The sequence below is a fragment of the Scatophagus argus genome, chromosome 24 (genome assembly GCF_020382885.2).
Source record: "Scatophagus argus isolate fScaArg1 chromosome 24, fScaArg1.pri, whole genome shotgun sequence".
Classification (NCBI taxonomy): domain Eukaryota; kingdom Metazoa; phylum Chordata; class Actinopteri; family Scatophagidae; genus Scatophagus; species Scatophagus argus.
Window position 1 is genome coordinate 8,894,263 of NC_058516.1, and position 25,781 is coordinate 8,920,043.

Genomic DNA, 25,781 nt, shown 5'->3' on the forward strand with positions numbered 1-25,781 from the left:
TGTGCATTTTCTCAGTGCTGGTCCTTTTTATACATGAACTGTTGGAGGAATCCAAAGTGCGACAGCCTAACATTGACAGAGCCACAATACCAGGAGTTGATTTCCCATTAGATGTGCATAGGTTCGTGTAGCACTTAGCTTTTACTACATGCTCAGGGATGTGTTTATCAAGAGCTGATATCAAGGGAAAGGGACGAAAATATGTGCACTCATCCTATTTTGTCTGCAAACACATTAGTATCAACTCAGGCTAAAGTACTACTCACTGTCACATACATTACAAGCTGTACCTTGTAGCTGATATGGTGTTTGGCAGGGTAACCAGTTCATCTGAACTATACAGTAAGAAATTATTTAAATTTTAAATGCAATTAAAGCTATTTCTATCGCAATATATTAACAGCTTTTGGATATTTTAAAAGCAATTCTATCTCTATTTTTTTCCAGAAGTTTCGGCTCACACAAATGACAAAACAAAGTGCACTTATCGAGCCATCCTTACCCTCCAGAGTGCGCTGGTGGCAAGCAGAGCATTTAGTTGTCATTGAGAGGGGAAAAACGTTTTCCACTTATTTGTTAGGTTCATACACAGGTTCATAAAGATGTGTGTTATTTCTTTGAATTATTGAAATAATGCCACAGTGCCCTGAATGAACAATTTAATTTTTTGCAGAAACCACCAACCATCTGTTGTTGCTTCGACACAATTTGTTTCTGCATCAAAAAACTTGAAAAAAAAAAGTCGTCTTTGTTGCATTTAATAAGAGAATTAAGTTAACCACTGGACACGTTTTCTGCGACCCCTAATATCTAGTGTCAAGTGTACTGGAGTTTTCAGGTTTCCATTTTGTGTTTGCAATATTGTAATTTAAAACACAGGTGGCTTCCACGCAAGCTGTAATTTCATAAAATCATGCTTACAAGGGCATAAAAAGAATCTCATACAGCAAAAGGAAAAGATGTCAATTTATTTAAGCGCTTTGCACATAAAAATGCCTGTTGAGTTGGGAAAAAAAGTGGGTGTAGGTGAAGACGCTGCAGAGGTTCCCTCTTTTGGCGTCCATCAGGGTGAGTGCACTGTTGAACCAGGCTTTCTTCTGCACACACTTCAGAATTTTCAAGAGGAACAAGTGCGGTGCCTCATATGTTGATAGGCAGAAATAAATGAAGCCAAACAAATTAAATTGCTTTTAAGTGCAATCCAGCTCTTGAGTCATTTTCAAAGTAATTAAATCAAAATATCAGATCATAAACCAATTTAGGCAGGAGGTAAAGCAGTGTAAGGGAAGGGAAGAAGAGAGTAAAGAGAAAATGTTGGGGAGGAAACGGCAAACAGGATGGCTGCCTCTGAAAGAGCAGGTGAGGTAAAGATATATTTGATTCTATTTTTACAGGATAACTCTTTAGTTGTGTGATGACAAATGACTTTCTCTGTGTCACAGAAAACAAAGTGCCCCACTGGGAGCTCTGTGCTATTTCATGATTTCTCTGACCCTGGCAGTGACAAAGTGAAAGTAAAGAGAGCGACTTCTAAACTAGCCACAGACAGTCCCAGGGCATTAGAAATAAAGTAGGCTTATAGGGCGTGACGGTGCGTGTTTACATGCAGCTGGCAGGTTTAGCCCTGTGTAGGTGTGTTTGTGTGAGGGAGCGAACAACAGAAAACAAAAGAGGCCGTCCGATAATTGATTAAAACAGCATGGAAAGTGTGTGCAAGTGTGCCTGTGTCAATAGCAAACTGCATAACTACTAGACAGAATGTGTAATCAATGCCATTTGCTTCAGGAAGGAAGGACAGGTTTTTAATCCCATGAGCTCTGCCTCGCATTTGACATTGATGACTCTCAATACTAACCTCAATTTTTCAAGGCGCCTGGAAATCAATTTGTTCTTGAGATGCTCCGACCTCTTCGCCCACCTTTTGATTCTCTCAAAATTCCTATTGATTAGTCCAACTTACAAAGCCCAAACCACATTTGCTGTAGCCTCTCTTTAGATTATAGGATTTGGATCAGCTTGTTTTGTTTTTCTTTACTCAAGGCTCCATTAATCAGTATTTATTGATAGTAACATTGAATTAAATGAGTCTGCACTAATGTCAGATTGTTGCTGTTAACATTGTTTGGGTTTGGATTCAGTCCAAATTGGCATAAAGCCATAGTGACAAGGTGGCTTATGATCTTTACATCTTGCATCACTTGGAGAGCCAAAAAAATTTGTAAACCTTTGTTTAAATGAAATGAAATCCTCAAACCCTGTGTAAGAGTTGAAACTTCAAAACCCATTTACTGCATTTCCATTTACTCTCAGAGAAAAGCAGTAAATGCAAAAAAAGTAGCAACTAGTAATTTGGGATTTAGTTTGTTTATTTTCTGTTTTAAGTTGGGGACTCACTCCTTTCATGTGTCATGTTCTATTTTACTTCTTGTCTTTGTGTTTTTCTGCCTGTTTTTGGTGGCACTTGCATCTCATTGATCAGTCAGCCTATTATGTATGTAGTTCATGCATACTCCCTCTTTCAGTGGTCAGGTAGTCTGTGTTTGCGTTTGTTAGTCCTGCTGGCGTTCCCTGTGCAATTCCAGTTTGTTCTTCAGTTTAGTTCTTGTATTTCTTCTTTGTTCTTCTCTTTTTGCCCCAGCCTGTTCCCTCAGTTTGCCTGCCTGTTTTGTTGACTGGTATTAGTCTTTATATCATTAAGGCTCAGTGTTCGTGTCTTCAAACTGCCTGACTGGCATTCTGCATTTAGGTTGAAGCATAAAACTTATTGTTTCAGCTCTGCTATATGTATGTGAAACCATTTTTTCAATCTAATTCTTTATCCATGAAGTTTGGTATTGCACAAACACAATAAGCCTAATCACAAGTCAGACAAATGTTGTTTTTCATCCAACAACAGAAATAAATCTGACCACAGGCTCCTCGAGTTTCATTGGAAAATATTAGCAGTGTTAATGCTCAGCTACTCAAACAAATGGTTTTAATTGATGATACCAAACATTATATTATCACAAATTATGTTCTGTCTGAGGCAGCAGATTGTGCAAACATTCATAAATTACCAAAGTGGAAACTTTTTAGAACAATTTAGAAAAGAGAAAAAAAAAAGTGAAATAGATTACATGCTGGCTGGAGAAAATGTTAAAAGAATATGATAAAACACAAAGAAAATGCGAAGAGGATAAAGTGTAGGTAAAGAAATGAGACTGGAGAAATCAAGGTGGGAGCTGAGACCCAGAAGGGGAGTATGGCTCAGACGTGGGAGATAAATGGATAACTAAACAATTTCTTTTAAAATACTTAATACCTAAAAAGATGTGTTTTAGAATAGAAAATTTCACGGTGTTGCCCTGAACAAGGTCTTTCTGACCAGGTGAACACACTAAAATCCAAATCTGTAAATGATTTAGGGAAACCTACCAGATTTGCAAGCAATCGGATGTATATATTTGTTTGGTCTCACTAATTGTCCCTTGATTGCTTGACTGCAAGACAGAATAAATGCATAATTGTCTAATTAGACATGATTAATTCAGATTTAGATGTGAAATGATTTTGGTGTGTTTGGGGAGATATTTAATTTGTGGCACTTGGTCGGGGTTAAATGAATTAATATGAGAAATACCTTCCATGATTAGGTCTCAGAAAAGCCCTTCACCAAGCCAACAGGCAGGAAATGGGGCTGAACCAGGGGGGATTAACAAGGATGTACAATGAACATGGCACCTCAAACTGAGTCTAAATTACAAGAGCTTGGCAAAAGTAGAAGTGCCAGAGAGACGGAAATGTACCGAGGGAGCAGCCAGTTACAATAACAGCTTTCAGCTGTGTCTAACCTCACACATATACTGACTGTTTCTATATAACTTAAATGTTGACATAAAGGACTTAAAGTCCCAAAGACAGATAAGTAATTTATTCATGAAAACACAGGAAAATTTGCTGCATTTATGTCCTTACAAAAATGACAAGCTTGTCTTGTTTCAGACACCCTCACCCATGCTACCCTGCCAGGGTTTATCAGGTCTCAGTATGTGTCCAAGTAGAGCATGTGGTCCACTTGTCACCCCTCTCGATCCACAGCCATCTTGATGCCTTTTCTGAACCATCAGTCGTGTTCCTGTTGGCTTTTTTCCTGTGTTGTCCTACAGTGCCAAGGATCATGAAGACTCGGCAGCCAGTGAGCTCAATGAGCACACATTGCACACAACATACTCTGTTCTGGCAATCAGGTCTCCGTTCTTGGATCTTTTTTTTTTTTTTCTGATTGTGATGTGCTTTTATTTCCTTCCCTGCACGTCTTCATACCCCATCAGGCACAGGTGCCGATTTATGCTTTTGCCCATGCGTATCCAAATTGAGTGAATACTGCTAGTGATGATTGTCACAAAATCACTTACTAAGCCTGCTTAATGAGGCCTACTTAACAAAATATGATTTGCAGTGCACACAAGTAATAGTAGAATAAACATTTGTATTTTCAATGTTGTTTTTTTTTTTTTGGCTTTTTTTGATCTGCCTTCCCTGTTGGGCGCTTGACCACCAGGGAAGTGGAGCCTTGATCGATCTGTTTTGTGCAGCCTGACGCGGCTTCTGTCAAAAATAGACTAGTTACGTATTTTAAGCGGAGCATAGGGAAGATTGGTCTCTGAGACATGCTGTGGCATGTCTGGTGGAATCACTGGCATTGTCTAGAAAGGCCATTGGAACACAATGCTGGATAGAAATCAAGCTGTTAGGTGCTGCTGTGGCTTCGGTTTGATAAAGCAAGTTCTCTTGGGTGCAGTGGTTGGAAATTTCCTCAGCACACATCAGGCAGGAGCTCAGCCTACACTCCCTTAAGTTTTCACATCAAAAAGTCATCAAAGTGCTCATGAAACAACAGAATGTCTTGCAATACAGGTCTTTCTGTTGTAGCTCTTTCTGTTACTTTTCCGCTCCTCAAAGGTATTGCTGAAAAACAGGACTCCATAGGTAATAATTGCACCTCTTACGGTGATAATGATGTAGTACAACATCATGACATGTTCACACAAAAGCAAACCACCACTTTCTTCATCTATCTTCATTGTCAGAAATAGTGAGTTATGTCATCATGCAGTAGGTCACCTCATGTTAGGGCCATGCATCTGTCATAGCTCTCTTTACAGTGAACTGTGCACGGCAAAGGTGTCAAGGGCCAGGTATACAAACAGGTTCATTTGAAACAACACAGATGAAGCAATTTTCCCCTTTTATCCCTCTGTGTGGAGTTGAGGATGGGAAACCTTGAGCAGAATGCTGTGCTCTCAGACATAATAACCACTCTTTTTGGCCTCACATGATGCCATTCAGGCTTCATCTTACAAGCCTTGCAGTGAGTGGATGAATAGTGCACTTGCTCTCTAAGCCAAAGCAAGCGTCAGCATTGACTTAATTGACAACGACTTTAAGAGGTCTTTGCAATTGGCTCAAGAGGCTACAGATGGACAATATAAATAGGAACATTTTACACTGGAATACAGTCTAAAGGCAGAGAGGCTTACTATTGCTACCAAATGTTTTTCTGCAGATGCCAATAAAAAAAGATCTCTCCTATTGTCACGTGAAAAACACTACATGAGTCAATGTAATACCACAGAATTTTACACAGTATCAAGAAATTGAGCTTGACGGTCCTCACAATGCTTGTAAGATTGATTGCACTTTAATTTCTTCATGTTGTATCAGTATTTATATTAGTCATTATGAGAGCATAAGAAATGGAAAATTGATGCTTTGATAAAGCATTTTTTCAACCATTATTTTTTTGCAGAGCTTTCAACTGCATTATACACTCTTTATTTAGTAGACTGAGGTTTCTTAATTTGCTATCACTGAAAAGGGATCATGAGATGCAGTGAAAAACTCACACTCCAATAATGCAGGCACACTAAAAAAAAAGCTCTTAATGCTACCCTGTTATCATCACTCATTTTGGAGACTTGCATCAGCCCTGTTGTCAGTTCAGCGGGAGGTCTAAATTAACCCTGTCCTTTTCTCTCCGTAAGCTAGCTTGGCTCAGTTTGTTTTGTTGCATTGTTTTACCCCTGACTGTGTGTTGTCTACCCAGGGGTGGTGCTCATCCACCTCCTCCTTCACTCAGTATCTCTACCTTCGCCCACACACCTGCAGCCCATTTAGTGGTCAAGCTCCTGAAGCATATATTCCCCTTTACTTCACTCCAGCCTTTGCCAGACAGCTTGCTTCACCAGTGTGGTACTAAAACCATAGCCAATTCCTGGTCTGGTTAATATTTTCACCTGTGGTTGTCTTAACATTTTCTAATGACTACTTGTGCTTCAGGCTCATCTGCTCCTCGTGATCCTCATCTGCCTGCTTTTCCCATTGTTTGCCAGCCTCTCTTCTAGCCCTCAACCCCACCCCCCATCCCCATCTCTGCAATGAATCTTCATTTTCCTTTTTTTAACGGTTTCATTTTCAGAGTCCTGAACTTTAATTATGGGCTGTACTACTCAATTACTTTATCATGCAGAGGCATCTCTGTAACTTATTTTCACACCAAACAGCATAAATAAGCCAACAACCGATTTGCCTTTTTTCCCCTCAAACCTACATTCTTCATTTAATTTTCAATTAATCTCACCGATTTACATCTAATTTCATATAATCAGCAAGTTAAGTGAAATGAGAAGCCATTAAACTACCAAGCAATTAAGATCCAGTATGGCCTTGATGAAAAACAAAGGGATGTAACTTGCCTTACATATTTTGAAAAGTCAGTCCTACTCCTTCTATAATCGGTGCATATTTTACAGCGTGTTTACAACTTGCGGACAGAATGCCAGACGAAAGAGAACAGGTTGCCTGTCTCATATGTTTTGCAAATGAGCCTGTACAGTACTGATGTATCTTGCCTTTGGAAGTATTCCTCACAAAACATGGCCCCAAAAACAACCGTCTCCCGAGAGACTCAAGGCAAGCACAGCGGTATCGGGGGAAGCTGTTGAGGGATGCCAAGTGAATGGCAGTTTGTGGCAACAGCCATTACATTTTCAAACAGGAATTACATTGCATTATGTAGCAAGCTTTCTACTCTCTTACATGCATGTTTCCCCCTGAAACTATTCATTGATCATGGAAATTAAACCTAAGCATATTTGTTTGTCAGCCAGTCTCTGCCACTCAAGTCAGCTCAACATTTGTTTTCCTGGTTGTCACCGTGTCTCCGGGGAGCTGTGTGCCACCTGTTCTGTTTCCGGGCGGAAAATGTTTGCAGGGAAATGGGAGCAGAGGGTCTTGCTTTGCCTCCTGATTTCCAGTGAGAGCTCAGTGGCACATTAGCCTGCAGCTTCAGCTCTCACTCCACCGTGAACAAGCCAGGGACTTCACAGCAAAAATGATTGATGAGTGGCTCTCAGCAGAAAAGACTCAGGGGTGTTTTCAGGAAAACTCAACTTTGAAAATTATGTCTGCAGTAATGTTACTTTTTAAATAGTTGTTATTTATTTATTTTGCATCCTTATTATACAATAATGCAATGCCATTATTGGAGGTTTCTGGATTTTGTATAGACTGACTTGTCTTCATATTCAGAGAGGAAATCGGAAAACCCTGGGGCCTCCTCGCACACAAGATTGGTGCATGTCTGTCTCATCCAAGATTTATGACTCTGTAGTACACTGTTAAAACTTGTGATCAGGCTTTGCACGATTCATCAGTGTTGCTGAAGAGAAACATGCAACACATGCAATACAAAATTTACTGACTTTACACAAATCCTCTTTTATATCTAAATATGGTTAACAGCTACTGTCATCATACCATAACCAATACATTCCTCCAGAAAATCCAAGTTGGTAAACCTGTATACACTTGTTTTATCTCAATTGTATTTAAGCCTCCAGTAAAGTGCGCATGGAGCACAGTGCACAGTCATTAGCACTGGTGCCCTGTATCAAGAACGTGTGCAGTTTGCATTTTCTCACTGGACTCGCTTAAATTTCCTCCCACAGTCCATAGACATGCAAGTCTTGAGGTCTGCAGGCTCAAAATCACCACTAAGGAGTGTTTGCTCTGTACCAGTGCCATGACCTGTGGCATATGACCTCAATAAGAGGAGAACATGTCATCTGACCTTTTCAAAAAAACAATTCTCTGACCAATACCATGGGAATGAGTTCATGTTTTTTATTTATTTTTATTTTTTCTTCACACTTTCAGTATGGTTGGTGGGTGGATGTTTATTGTCCCCAGAAGATAAATAGTACTGACTGATTCACCCTCTCTGTGTGAAGGAGAGATTCAGTAGGTCTTTCCTCCCTGCTGTTGTCAGGCTCTACAGTGAACATTGTTAGTTCATAGTCATCCATCTGCAGTCATCTTGTGCAATACTTTAGTCACTTACTGTCAGTCATCACTGTACACTAGAAATTCACTGTACATAAGAATTTATTATTTATGCAGAGCTGTAGTTGATTTAGGTAGGTACATGCTATTTTATGTTTATGTGTATTTTTGTGTTTTTATATTTCCAGTGCTGTGCTTGTTCTTGCTGTTGTAAAATAAGCGTTTTCTTATTCTTATTCTTTTTATCTTGCACCACACTGAAGTTGAAATTTATGGTTTTGAGCGAAAATGTTGGTGTTTATAGTGTGAACCCAAGTGCGGAATTCAGACATGCGAGATAAAGTTTAAGAGGACTTATTGATAAGGGTGGCTGGGATTTGGAGAGTGATGGTGAGTGGCGTGGACTGACTGGATTAGCGGACAAACAGTTTAGAAGGTGAAGAAGCACGCGCGCAAGCAGATGAGGAAAGATCCTGAGCACAAGGAAAAGGCAGTTAGTACTACGTAGGAGTAAAACACAAAGAACAGGTTACTAAAAGTGTGTCTCTGCCACTGTGGCTGAAACTGTGAACTTGCGCTGGCTGTGTGAGAATCCAAGGTTGAAGTACTATGAGGCTGAAGGGCTGTCAAGAAGCAGGTGAACAGATTTTAAATAGTTTTGCCACCAAATCTAGTAGAGATATTGTCGTTGTTCCCCTCAAGAACAGGAATAACTTCAATGACATTCTGACTTTTCAAAGTTTGAATATGGTGAATACTTGGATGGACACATGTATCATACTCAGATGTACTTTGCTTTGGGAAAAGAGGTTTGAAACATACCAAGACTAGCAAGCGTGGCAAATGCAACTGAAAAGAAAAAAAAGGGTAATGAGTGACAGTGTACAGTCTGAAGTCTGCACATTAAAAAATAATGTCAGACACAGTGAGGACAGAAAAATATTATATTAAGTGAAATTTCACAAATGTGCAATTTTGGTAGGGTCATCCCTCATTGCACAACTTTCACTTGTCAAGGCTTTCCTGCTGCTGTGTAAGGCCAGGCAAGGATACCAAACTTTCAAGCAACACCCACAGAGGAACAGAAAGATTAAAATGTGCTAAAGTTTTCTTTTTTTTTTTGTCTCCCAAACATTCTAGTCATTTAGTTTTATAGGAGCAGGCCTCCACTCTGAGGGGGCAGATTCACTTTCGGCTATGAACCTTTGCTGTGCTAACCTTTAGAAGAGCAGCAAGAAATGGGCAGGGAAATGGTGAGAAAGCAAAGTCAAATAAGTAGGGATGGAGAGCATAGAATCTACAGGGAAAGGTGGAGATGAAAAGAGGAAATGACACATGGAGAGAAAGAGCTGAAGAAAAGGAGAGCAGAGCAGAGAAAAGGAGGACGACCTTCTGTAATGAGCCCTGGTTAAGAAGCAGCACTGCACTGTCTGTCGGATTTCATTTTGTATCGATGCCTCCATGCACTTTCTCTTTCAGTCCCTGTGCTGTAATCATGTTGTCTTGTAGAACTTCTAGAAAAAAGGAAAAAAGCGTAAGACATGTTTTCTGTCTTTGGCTCCCATAGCCGGTGGAGCTGTTCACTTCCCATATCAGACATTCAGACTGCAAAATGTGCACAGTGTTCCAATGTTTCCATTCGTGGACTCAGACTGTTGTCTCTATTCGATGAGATGCTTTGAGTCTGCAAGACAACATGGTGCGCAAGAATACACAACGCAGCCTTTGCACATCTTTGATCCAGATACAAATAGGCCTGGCTTCACTGGAAGTACTTTGAGCTGGTGTTCTTCTTCTTGTCAGAGTGGTCTCTAGATAGCTTCCCTTCAAGATGATGGCACTGTATCTTTGACAAGGCAAGAATAATTGTAGATGATCATTTGAATATGAATAGGAACATAGAGAGTGCCCTTGTCCCTTATGGAAAACCAAGTGCCCTCAATTTGAGAGAGTTGTTCTCAAATCTCCCCAAAAACTTTTTGACAGCATGAGCCAGAATAGTCACCCAAACAGTCACAATGATTTTATTCCCTAAAAAGAGTAACAAGCCAGATAATACAACAGATCTTTTAGATTGCTCATGGCAAGAAAACTCCAATTTCTGTCTGTTGTTCCAATTGAGTAGACAAAGGCTGATGTGTGGGAGCGCTTATTCTAAAGAAAAACACTAGCTAATTGGTATTTTTCAAAGATGCACTTTCTTTTCAAAGACATCTAACAAAAATTGCCAATGGTACATGTTTAGACAGCAACTTAACTAAATAAATAAATAAATCGGAGCTTTTTTAATTACCTGATGAGATGGTCGAGAACAGTTTGTCTTTTATTTAATTATACTAAATACAAAGCATGTGCATAGCGAAATTTGTTGCTCTCTGAGAATTCTTCCAGTTGTCAAAGTGAAGCCATCTAGTTTACAATGCAGGTTTTTCTGTTAGAGTCACGCTGCTTGCATACCCCCAATGTTATTTTGATTTGTGCATTCTCTGCCTTTTAACACAGAGCCATTTCTACTGACACAGACAAAATGAGACTCCCCGTGGACCAATTATATTAGCTTTCTCATTGGCAGCCAGCTTCACTAGTAGTGTGGGCTTATGGATATATCCAAAGCACAACAGTATATGATGTCCTCCGTTTGTGTGTGTACATGCATTTGCGTGAGCATGTTATAACTGACAGGGCGCGCGTTTCTATTATGAGTCGTCTTTGGAGTCCTCACAATGAGAGTGCTGTCTCCAGAGGGAGCCTGTCTAGCTCCACCGGAGGAAAAAAAAACAAAAAAGCAAAAGTAAAACAGTGAAGCTGTCAGAGAAACATGAAAAGAGCATGCCCAGCCCTAATGAAACTGGCAACAGGAACGCAAAAAGCGCTTCATAGCCATCTCATGCTGGTGTAACGATTCTGCGCCCTAGATTGCTCCAATTCCGGCCAATTTCAGACAGGTTTACTCCGACTGAGTGTCCATTGCCTGCAGCGGTCTACACAACATATTTAATTTAGATTGGTGGTGGGGAAGGCTTTATTATATTGAGGCATGCTAGAAACATTCCACGCATGAGTGCTTCCGAGCAAGCTTCATACAACCAACTGTTTTTGTATTTTTTTTAAAAAAAATTGAAAATCCTACATCTTCAAAATGTATACATTGCACATAGTTCCTGAATCCATGCTTTTGCGGTCATTTTTGAAATTGCGAGACTATTCAAATTCCAATTTAAAAATAAATAAATATATTTAAAAAAGTGAAAATAAATTAGAAACTTTCAAGAAGTGCAAGATCCCCTGAGGTTACAGCTAGACATAAAAATAAATTTCCTTCTGCAATTTCATACCTATTGATGTGCTTTATCACTTAATTTTATGAGAACTTGTGTTGGGGGGTAGAAATAAAAATCTAATCTACCTCCTTTTCCTCCTGCTCCAGCTTTATTTCTGACATATGAGTTGCACTACAAATTACAACTAATGATTCTCAAAATAAGTTATTCCCTTGTAAACTCATGTTGAGTGCTGCATGACTGGCTGTAAGTCATTTTGATTTTCCCTAAAGTTTCAACAGGAAGTCGAACTTAGACACAAAAGTGTCTACACATGCACTAAACAAAGGGCAGAATCACATCACATAAACAAAGCAGAACAAATAAATGATGCAAGGAAAACTAACATAACAGAAATCAGAATCCTGTATTGAATTTCAATATAAATATAAACGTGCAGTTTTGCTCAAAGCAGTTATTGTCTGTTGTTGTGTGACCATAAACTCGTTATAAAAATGTTTGCTGATGTAATGAATCAAGTGAGAAGTAGGGTCACCTTCTCATAGACTTCTATACAATGAGACTTGTTTTTGAAACCAATGCAGTCATGCCCTGCTGGCCATTTGAAATAATACACCTGTATTATTTCGAATTAAGGCACTTTGCATTGGCTTCAGCTTTCAGACCTAAGAGCTGGCATTTTTCCTCTTTAGGCATTCAAAGTCATATCTAAGTAGCATTTGTCTCAAGTGTCCTTACAAAGCCTTGCACACACTATCTGAAAGAGCAGCGAAAACAAAACATAAATTCAACATTTATACGCCTTCTAGTGGCGTAGGGGTGAAGTGGACGCTTCAACAAGGCACACACTCAGGGACAAGGGCCTGATTTAGAGCCCTGTTCACCCCCAACAAGTAATAAAACACTCAAAGGAACAGCCTCTCGCTGCCATGGTAACAAATGTCCATATAGGTTACCCCCAGAGTGCGGCAGAAAGACGAGATGAGCTACCGGTGTAAGGGGAAAGTAAAAGATGTAACCTCAAAATGGAGGTCAATTATGTTGGAAGTTATCCATGGCTTAGAGCAGGGACATTGCTGCCGTCACACAAGATAATAGCTATTACTGACAGGTTGGTAAAAGTCATGGAGTACAGTGCTGAGCTATAATTTCTCTGGGGCTATATGCCAGTGGTGTCGGCTCGCATCTATAAGGTATTTCTCTCAGCTAAAAAAAGACAATTCTTATAGGTCACAGACAACAGGCGACTGGTAATTTTGATAAATAGTTCCTGGCAAGTCCTTTGTGCCGTGCATTTCTCTCCAATTTGTTTATTTGCTCAGGCCCGTTGTGATGCATTACAGATCTGTACTGTTCCTAATCTTCTGCAGCACTGGCTTTGACAGCTTTTGTAAAGGCATAGCAGCAGCAGCTTCCCTTTCTTTGTTGTGTTCAGAGTCCTAAACCTTGAGTGTCTGAACCAAAGTGTGCATGTGGAAATCAGTCTGTGTGTGTGTGTGTGTGTGTGTGTGTGTGTGTGTGTGTGTGTGTGTGTGTGTGTGTGTGTGTGTGTGCGCATGTGCCTTACAACAAATACTGCCATAAAGTTTATATTCTGGTTTCTTCTATTTAACAGAGTCTCAACTGCAAGACCATAAAGATTACAGGAAGAGTCAAACATTTGAACTGAGATGTGTGTTTAAATAAGAGTCCAGAAATTATAAATAACATTAATACTGCACAGGTGAAGTCTTTCCGTTGCCTTTCCAGCTTTGCTTTATCTCTTTTGCTCATATTTGTTTCTTGCAGCTCCTTTCTTCTTCAGTCTTGCTCCATTCCCTTTTAACCGTCAGTTTTTTTCTTCCATTTAGCTTTTGTTTCGGGTTTCTATTTCCTCACTATCCACTGTGTTTCCCTCCGTCTGATTTGTTCCTTCCCGTCTTTCCTCCCACTGAAGAAGGCCTTCACGCAGAGTGAAGGGGAAAATGAGATCGGTGAGAGGCCAGGCCGGCGCGGTGAAGTCAGATAAAGAAAAGAGCGGCAAACTGACAGTTCACACACATACACAGCTCCGTTAATTGAGAGAAAAATCTGCAGGTGTGCTCAGGTAGCACTGTCCACTGTTGGTGAGTGCTGAGGCTTCAAAAATGACCAACGCTGGTACTAATGTCCCTGTCACGCATCAATCACCAGTGCAGGTATCATTATAGGCATGCAGGGAAGGCCGATAGGCGAGAGCTGACTTATTGTGTAAAGTGTTGTGCTGCTGGGGAGGATTAATCTCCTGATATGTCATCTGCAAGCAACAACATCCTGTTTTAATGAACCTGACAGATGAGCTCAGATTTGCTCCATGAATGTGTTTACAATTGATGCATTAAAAAACACAATGTCAGCACACAAACACTTTATAGCATCACTGATTTTTAATCAAACTGTCTTCTTTTCAGAACGCTCTCTGCCTTGCGCTCTCCCCAGCTGCTGCTTGTAAAAGAGGGACGCCTAGGGACTAAATTGGCTATTACAAATGCTTTGGATCAAAAAATTAAAGGGTTGCCCTCTCCAGGTGTCACAATACAAACAAGGACTGATATAATGTAGATGTAGCAATTTATTTTTCATGCTACCACCACTCATTTCCATCGGAAACTCTGTTTATATTGATTTTTATGTTTTATATACCTTCTTGTACTGACCACTAGAGGGCAGAATAATTAGTTGGTTTGGTGCACTTTGTTTGGCAGTAGTAGTAATGGTAGCAGTAGGCAAGTAGTCAATGGTCAGGTTCTCATTCAAATATACAGGATTGCAAATTTTAACAGAATTTTCACAAAAATAAAGCAGAAAACAGAAGAGAAATATTTATTTGTTTCATATTCGATTAGTTGTAAGGACAATATTGACTGTATGACTGAGGGTAAGTCTGTCAGTCATTTTTCAATGCTTGACCAGAGCAGAAGCTCCAGTAGAGAGTTAAGTCATATGCTAAATATACCTCATGATTTATTAGCCAGTTTCATATCAAAACAATCGATCAAAGCAAACATCCCATAAAGCTTTGACATCTTTTGAAAGGAAAACTAATTCTAAAAATCACCAGTGAGACTTAAGTTAAGAGACAAAAGTTGGGGTTTTTAACATGGATACAGAATCCAGTGGCCACTAGAAGAATTGTTACTGAAGCCTTGTCCACAGTGACTTCAGCATATCAGCTGTGCCTGTTGATCATCTTCACCAACGGGGCAGAGAAGATAAATGCACATGAAGGAGTGGGAGGAGAAACAATATAGAACTAATTGATGACAGATGCAGGCTTCCAACTGTCTCAACTGTTGTCTTGTGCTCACAGTAATTACATCAAGGTGTAACAATGAAAGCGAAAATCACAGTTGATAGGTTTGAAAATATCTTATACAGCAACTTTAGACCTCAATAGACGTCTGACAGGTTTTTTTTCCAACTTAAAGTCATTTGTCTGATACTAACACACTGTCTCGCAATGCAAGACGTGCTTCACGTGAAGTAGTCTTCGATCCCTTAAAGAGAAACAAAGAATGGTGCATTCTTTTAGCTCCAAAGAGACATTTCATCAGCAGAGGACCCTTTACTGAGAGAAAAATAAGAAAGAGAAACCTTGCAATCTAGTGCAGAAGGCAGGAAAAGTAAATTATACATTTCAGTGGTCTCACTTTTCTACTTCCTCCTCAATACAAATGACACCCTGAAGAAAGATTTTGGTTTTAAACAGGGACAGGTTTGAAAAACAAAATTAGCACAGGTCACCCACTTGAGAGAGCTAATCGAAAAGGGTGGAGGGGTCACCCCTAATAGGAAGATAATGTTGTATTAGAGGGGATGCAAGCATATAAACACTTTTAAAACTCTATTACAGAAAGTGTGGCGAAAATGAAATTCAACAGCCATTTCCATTCAGCCACGCTCGGCTGAAAACTCAAGGGTCGTGATTAATTGGTTGGTAAATTTTAAATGAAAAGAGTTACAGCTGCCGTCCAGTCATGAGAAAGACTGTCTTTGAAACTTTAAGACATTTCTCATATTCAGATTCTTAGTCCGGCAGCCATCGCCAGTTGATGAGCAAAATCCTAAGCTGATCAAGTGATACAAGGCTGAATCATCTCTGTGGTGGGAGTTGCAAGAAATGTGAGCAACATTCGACCAATTTGACTTTTGCGGCCAGCCTCAAGTGCTAATTTCCTCACCTTGGCAGATTCCAGATGGGACCTTGCAAGAAAAGAAAAACAACCTTAAATTACATCCTAAAAATTCGAGAATGAGAGCAACAGACTTTGTGAAATGAATAGCTTTTTTCACAGCAGTTGGCTAAGTATGAGTCACCCAAACACTTTGCTGACTGTGAAAGTTGTTTGATTTACTTCCAAATATTAACAGTCGTCATGGAAACATGACCAAGCCAAATATCAAGAACTCGTTCAACATGTCACCGATGTCTGCGAGCAGACTTTTCAGTTTTCTCTCTGTTTTACTTCCAGTTTGACCCATTATTTTGGTATTTCTACTTCTTTTTGTTATCTAATGATATATAAGTGCCACAAAGTACTATGAAACAGAAACAGGAGTTTGTGGATATGAAAAATTCAAAGACCCCTCGCCAAATATTTCATTTGCCTGGAGATGAAAGTGAACTACTTTACAGCACCCCCCCCCAAAAAAAAATCTATAAAATCAATGTGTGTGTAGGCAAATCCAAACTTTACTCCCAGCATCGCCTTGACAGAAATGAAACGATCCCTCCGCTCAGTTGTTTACACTGCTGCTGATTGTCTCAGATACAACTGGGTGAGAAAATCATACATATCGCCTGCATTCTGATGAGTTGTTATTGGCCAATTATTTTCTTCCGGCTGTCAACAGAAATGAAGCTGTATTTCTGCAAGCATGGCTAACAACCCGCAGGGAGGCCTGTCTGTCTGGTTTGTGTGGTGGTGTGTGCGTGTATTTGGGGGAGTTGCACTACATAAGCCAAACAAATAGACTCCCTCCTTGTAGCACACCCCTCCCTAGCTTTTTTCCCTCTTTATTTCCCCTTTTTCATGTCCCTGTTTGCATTCCAGTTCTTTTCCTTTTTTTTTGCTTTGTTTTTTTTTTTTTTTTGCTTTCCTTTTCCCTTTATTCCCTGAGCTTCTAACTTATTTTCCCTTATTATAGTTTCACAACTCTCTGCATGCAGCTCTGGTTTTGGGACAGACTGTTCCTCTGTCAGACTCAGACTTTCTCCACCATCCCCTCATTTACACTGTTCCTGTCAAAAAACTGCTATATTCTCTGCTGCTGATATTAAGTTTGGTGTTGCGATTCGTTTCTTTTTATCTCTTCAGTTTCGTTCTCTTTCAAAATGTGTGCACAATATGAACACATGCAGGAAAAAAAATGACGGATAGAAATGCTGAAACAAAGTCGTTACACACATGCATCGTCTGTGAAAGGCACACATACAAACACACACAGGCGAAATAAACTGACGCATTCCACTGACACAGTCTGAGACTCGGTGCAAGGGAGCAAAGGCGTAACAGGACAGAAACAATTAAGCACAGAGAGGAGATGGGCCTGCTAGTGACGGACATCTACATTATTGAAAAGGACTTTGTGGGGAACTGTGGTAGCTGCATGCCCAAAAAAACACAAACAGTCTGCCTGCTTCACTGTTGGACATGCCAAATAATGATCTGTCCTCTGTATCTGTCTCTCATTCTGCACATGGGTCTCTGTTCCTGTCTTCCCCTCTGTCACATCTGTCTCTCTTTTTCTCTTTCCACTGTACGTGCCCTCTGATCTCATCCAAATCACAATCTAATCTTTACAAATGGCATACCTACGCAGCTGCGTGATGTGTCATTCCGCATCACAAACTAGGTCTGAACGCGAGAGGACATCTTTTGTGCTCGACTTTCCCCGTCCTCCTCTGTCATTTCGTCATGTAAAATGTCAAAGTGTGTGTCTGTGTGTGTGTGTGTGTTTATCTAAGTGTGTCTAAGAATGTGTGAGTATGTGTGAGACTTGACTCCCGGAGGGATGCTGATGTGTGTGCAAATGAGCATTTTGCCTGCATTTGTGTTTCTGTGCTTATAATTCCTGTGTTTTTTGTACTGTACTGGTAGAAGGCGTGTCTTTTGTGTGCATATATATGTATAAGTGAGGCTACGCATGTGGGTGGTGAGTGAGCTTATTCGTGAAATGTAGAATAGTCTGTGTGGTGGCAATAGACTTGTGTTTTCGAGAGCAAGAGAGTCTGACTGGGATGGGAGGAGACAGGGGACTCATGGAAACGGTCGGCTAAAGGCAGCTCGCAGCCAACCTGCCCCCTGCAGGGGAAGGATTCAGAGTGCTGTTCTTAGCAAGAGCTTGTCAGCCGAAGCAGCCAGGGGTCCAAAAATCACAACCGATTACATAATCTTTAAGTACACACACACACACACACAGGGACACGTGACCAACGTGTGAGAACTGAAATGATCGCAGAATTTCAGCCACAGGTAGTAAAAACAAAAAAGGGTTGAAACTGCATATATTTTAATGTCGACCAAAGCACACTCATTAAAACTGCAGACATGTGTGCCCCTTAGATATTTTCAGTCATCGCTCGAGTTGTAAATGCTTGTTTGTGTCACATTCTTATCTACATCCATGTTTCTGCTTATGCAAAGGTCCAGTTTTTCCTGCAGGGATTATTAAAGCACCTTACCAATTTCTTAAAGTCACCAAAATAAAATCCTGTATTAATCACCTGCATTATTTTCACAACATCAGTATTCCTACCACTTTTATTTGATTGAAAGAGAGAGTGAGATTGCTTCACTTTATTTTTTTGCCTCATTTGACCCTAAAGCAGCAAGACTGAGCAGACCCCAGACTAATTTTAGACACAAAGAAGCACTGACCTTTCACTGAGGAAATTCTGATAGTTGCTGTTTTGGTGTATCCTTGTTCGTATAAATGCCTGCTGGAAGGAAACAAGTAGCAGAGAAGCAGAGTAATGCTTGGCTTGCAGCCGGTGCAGGGACAAAGACAATGCCTGTTTGAAAAAGATGCATCGGTTTCGACTTGTGGAGTGTTTCTGTTTTTGGAATGCTAATGTCATTTAATTAGTGTGGACAGTCCTGCCAGTTTGAATAGATGTTGCCTTGTCATTTGGGATCAGAAGAGCATAAATTTTAAGAATTAACTCTAAGCCGAGCCTCCTTCAGAGCAATAAAAACCAAAATATAATATAGCTGTTAATTTTGTTCTTCTGTCTTCGCTTTAACACTCTAATAAAATTCTGCTGATATTAGGACTCTCATGAAAAGACTAAAACCAACCATGAATTGATACTATATTAGCTCTGCTGCTGTTCAAACACTATTTAAAAACACACCGGTGGGTCTGAGTGTTGCACTGGGCAACATGCTCCTTCATTATGACAAACACAGGCACAGCATTTCAGTTGAACCAGTGCCAAATTACCACCCCACTGCAGTAATGCTCACTAGAGCACCAAATGTGTGATCCACAGCTGGAAATACTCCCTAATAAATGCAATATTTACTTCTATCCAGTAGCAATTGCTAAAACCTGCAGCGCCAAGCAATTTAGGAAAATCTCTTGTACTTTGAATATGAAATTGTAGTTATGACTCGTTCCTCTAAGATTTCTATTGGAAAGTGTTGAGAGATAGATTAGAGATAGAATTTTTCTTTGACCTAAAGAATTATACAGACTATACTAACATCTGCTACATAGGAACAACACTATTTTCATTCCTGTCATAGCTTCAAGAGTAAGTAATTTTACTTCATAGTAAATATATTAGGAGGAAATAAAGAATTCCGAAGCAATTTTAAAACCAGTTTGAGTATTTCGTTGTTAAAAGACCTTTATATGAAGAATAAGCTGTTAAATAGCACTTAGGAGTATTACTACGGACCATAATGTATGAAAAAGCTCATTTGTGAATATTTTGTGATATAAAGACTCAAAGCTAACCTATCATAACCAAAAACTATCATTAAATCTAACAATGTATCCAGAGAGTTTCAAGTATGAATGCAAATCTTCATAAGAAATTAACTAGTACTTCAAGAATTCAAAAATTGCACTTCCAAAAAGCTAGGGAAGAAAAAAAGTGATTAACGTCACAGAAGTAAAGCCTGACATCCTGATTTTTAATGCAACCGCTCGTTAACTCCAACAACGCAACGTAATATGTACATAGTAGAGTGACAAAGCCCACATAGTTAGAACTGTGAGTGGATCAAATAGATCACTATTTGTGAAAAAATCTAACCAAACTGTTACCATTTCACAACGTTAACTACACGTTCAAAGGCTTTCTGACAGCAAGGCGAGATACAGAGGGGTGTGACCCCAGTATTTGACTCTGTGGGAATGAGAACTGTTTGATGGCCTGCTGACATCATTTTTGTTCTCAGATATCAACAAAAAAATTACAACAGCTTTGGATTTAAAGTGTTTAAAAAATGTAAAACATACAACAACTCCATCAATTGTGCAATAAAGAGGAACTGAGCATTCAGGCATGGGTGTTGAACTCATGTGAAACAAGTGTCTGCAAATACTACACTCCAGTCCAATGCACATAATAGACACACACACACACACACACACACACTCCGACATCTCATTCACACACGCAGATGCCTGCCACCCCCACAGTGTTGTTGCTGGGGAGTTGCTTGCTGAAATATCACCTTGAGTCTTGCCATTTCCCAAACTCATTTACTTTATTACAGCAAGTGTCTGCCATGAGCGGAGAGAAAACAAATGGGAGATATAGAAGACTGGAGATAGAAAAAATACACAGAGACACAAGCACACAGACATTGTTGTGCAGACACCTATATACGCACAGACTACCGTAATCAGTCTCGAGGGGGACTCCATGCTAACGTGGAGGAGAGACAGTGGAGATTAATAGAATGAGAATGGGAGTGTGCGCCTGTTTGTATGAGTGTATGAGGGTGCAGTGTGTAGGGCTTCAGTGGAGGGCGGGGGATTGGAGGGGGGTCTGTTAGCACCAGTAGCACAAGCCAGAAAGAAATGACAGCATCTGGCTTTGCCACAGGGTGAAAAAGATGCTTCCCCCCTGCCCTTCAGTCATCCTCCCACTTCATCCATCAATCCATTGCTCGTGCTTTTTTTCTCTCAACTTGCTCTCCATCTTTCTTGCTCTCCCCGTGTCTCTTTATCCCTTCGCTCCATTCTCTTGCCCTCTCCCTCCTTCATTTCACTGCTGTCGTCTGCCAGACCTCTCTATAAACATGCCAGGGACACTGCCTCCTCTCTCCCTTTCCAAATTGTCTTCCTCCGTCTGAAACGGCCGTGATGATTGCATTCTCACACTCCATTGTAAAACAAACAAACGGGATGGAGAAAAGAGAGAGGGACAAAAAAAGGAAAAGAGAGAGTGGATAGTCACCATGCGACGTGGCCCTTTTGTGGCCCACTGTTGGGAATCTGAATTGCCTTTTTAGCAGGGGACTTTCCAGTTTGGTAACAAGACACAATGGAGCCTTTTTCGACGAATGCAAACGCAAAGTAGAAGACCATTTTCCACATTGTCACGCAGTCATTATGATGTCCTGACTCATCGCTTGGCGGCCTGCATCATATTGCAACATGCACAAGATATAGCCCATGTAAATTATAGCTTGATGGTACAAATCAGATGCAAATTGCATCCACAAACAGGAAGAAAAAAAGTGTGTGGATGATATGACAGTCAAATGTGTTTTGAAATGTCATTTGGCAAATACCAATTAAAGGACAAAAAGAGCAACAACGTGTGTTTTTGTGTTTAACTGATGCTGACATTTTTTGCACGCAAAATTAAATCATCCTAATGATTTGACCAGGTATTATAGGCTTCCTTTTATATCTCAGATCTCTGGTCCCTATTCTCAGCACGAAGTGAATGCAAACAAACAAAGTGATGATGAGCTATTGACATTAACTGCTGTATGTATGTTCACCACATTAGCTTTTTTTTTGAAGTATTAATTGATTTCATGGCCAATTGGGGGCAGCAGAACAAGCTGTAAACAAAGTTTTCTGTAAGCTTTAGTGTAAGAAATTGTCATGGCAAACAGCTGCCCATTTACTCATCCAGTAGACAGAGTTATATTAGCATTGGTTTGGAGTTGTGTCTCTGGTTACCTGGCAAATGGGAGTCCAGTGTTTGCTCTTCTTTTGGCTAAATTTTGGTATCCAACTACTGCTTAAGGATGATATCTTCCCCTGTAGCTACTAAATGCTGTATATATTATATTTACCAGCTGGTCGCTAGCATTTCCTGTTGGGTGCTGGGCACTGAGTGTGCAGAATGACCCCTGATAAACAGTCCCATAAACAGGTGTGTCTGGATACTTTATTCTATATATATAGTGTGTGTGTGTGTGTGTGTGTGTGTGTGTGTGTATGTAATCTCACACAAATCATCGTCACAGGTAGCTGTAATGATTGACAGGCCTGACCGCTTCACCGGCTCCCTGGAAATCACAGTGACTGCAATAAGGTCCTTTTATTTATTAAAACTGAACTAATGTCTAATGAACACAGTGACACATCAGAGTAAAACACTCACATGTCACTCTGTACATGACAATATTGATAAATGCAGCTTACGATATTTATTAGTTATTCTATTATCTCTATGTACATTTACAAAGGAAAGTCAATGAGCAATGCAGTTTTATTTAAAAAGGAAAAAAAAGTCTTCACAAGCATCACTAGGGGAGGGAGGGTCACACACAATCAATGCATTACAGCTTGAAGCCAGAAGGCATTGCTGACATTTTGGGGATAAAGGTCTAGATGAAACCTTGCACACTCATACATGTATATTCACTCACACTGGCCCAGCTAACAAATGCTTAAATGAGTCTGCTTACTGATCTATAAGACGGATTCAAACTCCAAACCTGCTCTTTTTTGCTGTTTCTTTCCCTGCTCTTCCCTAAAGTAAGCTGAACTCTGCTTTTGCTGTGTCTTTTTCCCCCCACATTACTGCTATGTGGTCTTGACTCATCTAGGCCAACCGGCAGAATAATAAGCAAAGAGGGATATTTGGTGGGACTTTAAGAGAGCTGAAACTACAGTGCCGTATTAGTGCCACTTCACTCAGATGAAGAAACACTGCCAGTGATTAAGCCTCTCGCTGATGTGTGTGTTCGCTTGTGTGTGTGTGTGTGCGTCTGTCTGTGTGTGTGTTCGCCTTGGTTCCATTGGGAGTCTGTAGCAGAGCCTTAAATTATACATATGTTCTCATTCCATTACCAGTGGCAACTACTAAAGGCTTCCCAGCATTTCCATTACCAAAATGAAGAGATGCACGCACTCACTTCCTCACGAGCTCTTTCTCTCTCACACACACTCCTACATGAGTGGTACAACGTTGAACTCGAGCTTTTACTTGTGCAGTTACACTGAATAGTGACAGTGCTGATGAAAGTCCAAGAAAGAGCATTCATTTTAATAGACTCCAGTGCATCTGTGACCAAACGGTTGCCAGTTCAGATCCTCAGACAGGCGGGCGAAATCTGGGTAGAGGGGATGAATGATTAATGCTCTGTCCTTTCTTAACAACTGCCACTGAGATGCCACTGAGGAAGGCATTTAATTCTCTTCTCCAGTGGAGCTGCTCAATGGCCAGCAGCAGCGGGGTCCACTTGTACTGGGCAGCTCCAAGTTGTGAGTAGCTCAGTATATGTGAACAAAATCAGATATTCAGTTTAATAATTCTGTCAAGCAAAAAAAAAAAAAAAAAAATGGAGCCACTGTGACAGATCAATCACCATTACATATATTGTTCTTTTCATGACTTTTAAGATAGATTCAAGTCACACGTGGTGCAAACATGCATCTATAATGGAAGATGAAGTTGTAAAGCCAGAGGCTCTGCTCATGCTCATCCAGAGCAGCATGCATAAGCCTTACTTATTACATTACTTAACAAATCAGATATCACATGCACAAAGAATGTAAGCGACGTGTATTATTATTTATTATATTATTCTACTCCTAGAGTAGAATGTGTTTCCACCAAGATTTTAGACAAGTGGATGAGATACATTGGAGACTAGTCTTAACAATTCTTCCCTGCCAGATATTAAATCTTCTCTGGTAAACACAAGTACCTCGCTGTGACTGCGTCTCATCAGCTTTCAGATCAGATCGGAGTGGCAGCCTCTGTGGAGAGGTGTTATCAGACAGCTGAACGGAGAAGGCTGGTGGCCTAACGCTGCAAGTCATTTGAGCCAGGTTACGAGCTGAGACAACATCAGACAAGGATTAAATCAACAAACCGGACTGACCCTGGGTGACCAGACAGTCTACTTACAACTCTGTGGAGAGAGAGAGTATTTAGCCTTTTGGGGTGGAGACACAGAGGAGAAAGCAGCAAGAGAAGGAAAAGTGGGACAAATGAATGAACGATTGAAGGTACATTCGAGGAGACAGCCTTGCAAAAAGCAGCCGTTCCTAATCTGTCTGTGAGCTGTGCAAGAAATAAAAAATAATAAATTAGTAATGAGCATGTGCCAGTGGAATAGTACCCAAGGACCAATGATATGCAAGTTTTTTTAATGTCTTCCCAGTCTGTAATGGGTAGTTTCCGGAAGTCTCATCTCTCCAACTGCATTCTGTTCTCCACAGGACTAGTTGCTTTCATTAGAATAATATTCCAAAGTACAACATATCCAAACGTCCAGTGTTACTTTTGACTTGCTAATGCCGGACAGGCTGAATGTCTGAAATGTTACCAATGTTGCAATACTGATCCAGTTTGACAACATGGTTTAGTATGACTCTCATTCCACAGTAAAACTGAATGTTGATTTTGTAGTATTATCCTATGCAACAGGGGCTTCTTGGAGTGGACATATATATTGTGTATTAGATATATATATACATGTAGATATATATATATCAGACAGCTTATTATGAGGTTAGGATCAAAGGAAAGGTTGTGGCATATGACTACATTTCATTTATTTGCATTATAAACCTACATTTTGATATTGTATAATGCATAACTTTTCTCCTAGTGGCATGAGTTTGCCAACTTTGCAGTCCACTGTTTAAAACTTGTCTTGAGTTGAGATGAGTTGTTTCATGGCCCCAAATGTCATTGACCTTGTTTTTTGTGCCCCTTGGTCTCCCTCATTGTCAGCACAAGAACGAACGAACAAAATTTAAGCAAACTGTGAACAATTCAAATTGCTTAAATTGCTGATGTCAAAGTGTCTCATAAAATGGACCTCGAACATTTAGCTCTGCTATTCATTCTTTTCTAAAGCAGCATCCACAAGGCGTCTTTTATTGGCAGGAAACACTGGAGCCATGGGAACAAGTGTCTGAATGTATGAATGAATGAATACATAAATTAAATTAATAAATCAAACAATATTTGGATGTAATTCAGGTACCTAAAAATAAAATGTGTTATTATGTGCCAGCTATCTAATGTAGGTTCCAATATTCTTACAGGTCCAGACAACAAATAAAAATAAAAGTAAACTTAGGTCAATCTGACATTTTGGCCTTCTGCTGGTTGAAGTAAATAATATTTTATACACTCATCTGATAATGTAGAGCATTAAAAGCTTTGATGCTAGCTTGCAATAAATTACACATTGTATTAGGAAACAGGAACTGAAATTGCAGTTTGTATATTCATAGTTTTCTTGTTGTCCCAGTACCTTTTAAGCACTCAGAGCCAGCAAACACTGATTCTTGCAACGCAGGTTTTGCCCCTAGGGCTGAAATCACTCCAGTCAAGTAAAATAAGCAATTCTGCCGTGGGTTTTTGGAGATTACACAGACTCGAACTTAAATCTCATTCTCAGCTGCACAGATAGGAAGTGAAAATAGGCTGTTGGTCGTTTTATTCCAACATTCATGATTCAGATGAACCACATTATCGACTCTTCCAAACGGCAATGTGGTTCAAAGCTGTGAGTGGATTTGGAGAAAAAAAAAAAGGGTTCTGTTACAGTGCGTAAACAATCTGATAATTTACTTGGCACTGTGGAGACAGAAAGGGGGCAGGACAAGAGGGCAGAGAGCAAAGCAGCGATGCTGAAAAGGCAGGAGCATGACTGCTGATTCAATTATAATTATAGTTTCAGGAAAAGAAATCTCAAATCACCAGGACAAAAA